We start from the raw sequence: 1,364 nt of genomic DNA, 5'->3' as shown, positions 1-1,364 counted from the left end.
TTCTGTAACAAAAATATCATAGATGATACTTGAGTACTCAGCTCTCTGGTCAATAAGCTTTTTGTAAGCATTCACATTAGCATCATTGCCTCCCCTCTTGAAAAGGGAGCAGGTAAAGCAACACCAAGTACCCATAATGGATGAAGTTAAGAGTTTATTTCAAAGATATCAACACATTTTTTTGTTTGTGCAAGTTATAGAGATGACCAATTTCAGATCACAGATAGAGTATACATATTTATTACATTTAATATAATCCTCAAGTCCTCTTACCTATATAAACCATTCCAAGAAAGGCAAACTTTCTAACATCTAGAATTTCTAATGTCTTGAGATTGACTTTATTTTAAAAGTATATCATTGATATATATTTTACTATAGATTTTCATTTAGTCAATTTATATACCAATTTATTATCCTGTAACTAACTTTAAATTGCAGAAGGAGAAACGGTCCATGGAATCCATCCTCAATGTGGTTATGGGTCATAGTGTGGTTAAGACATTATATGGACAGGTTATAACATGAGTCCAAGGCAAATTATGCAAGTTGTTTGATCACCCAACAGGGGGGCTGCTCTAACATCTAGAAACCTGGATTTTTTTTTCTTCTGTAAGTTAGATTATTATAAATTTGTCCTTTTATAAATCTCTCAGGGAGCAAGAAACTCCAATTAACAAACTTCAATAGATGACTTGATTTCACGGGTGTATGTTGGTGAAAGAGCATGACTTTCTTAAGGGCTCTGTCTACTATAAAATATTCACTCCAGGGCCTGACAATAACTGATGTGAGCATAAATGGAAAATGTGAATGTTCTTAATGTAGTGGTGTGTCTACATCAAGGGTCTGAAACGCAGGATAAATTAAAGACTGGATCTTGAGTTTGATCTTGACATCTGGCTCATCTAAAAGCCAAGAAATAATTAAGATTACTTGCATTAAATATTGTCATTTGAAAACAATAAAATAACTGTAACAAAGTAAGTTCTATATTAATTCCTAATCTCAGAAAGACTTCAGTAATAATTGAAATATATCATCTCAACAAACTTCCAAATATTCAAAATGGGTTTTTTCAACTAGGTATTCTTTAGTTAAAAGATAATTTTTTAAATTATAGTTCACATACTATATTATATGAGATTTAGATGTACAACCTAATTATTCAACATTTACATATTTTACACAGTGATCACTGTAATTCAGAGAAGGAAAACTCTGACTCCAAAAAACCTCCGCTGCCTTGCGGCATACCTCTTCAGGGGAAAGGCTAAGGGAGTAAACCCCGACAGAAAATCCGGAGCCGGAGTCCCTAAGGCGGTTTGACGTTGTAGTCAACACCGGCAACTCCTGCGGCGCAC

The 1,364-nt window shown here is 33.9% G+C and overlaps 1 pseudogene; it reads right to left on the bottom strand.

Annotated features, from left to right (window-relative positions):
• Positions 1-375: 375 nt before the first annotated feature.
• Positions 376-942, bottom strand: LOC150020737 (deacylase AADAC pseudogene; annotated as a pseudogene).
• Between the last annotated feature and the right edge of the window lie 422 nt (positions 943-1,364).

The sequence above is a fragment of the Furipterus horrens genome, unplaced genomic scaffold (assembly GCF_987537825.1).
Source record: "Furipterus horrens unplaced genomic scaffold, mFurHor1.1.pri manual_scaffold_1, whole genome shotgun sequence".
NCBI lineage: Eukaryota > Metazoa > Chordata > Mammalia > Chiroptera > Furipteridae > Furipterus > Furipterus horrens.
Note: the sequence above shows the minus strand (reverse complement) of the source record. Positions and strands in the feature narration are given on the sequence as shown.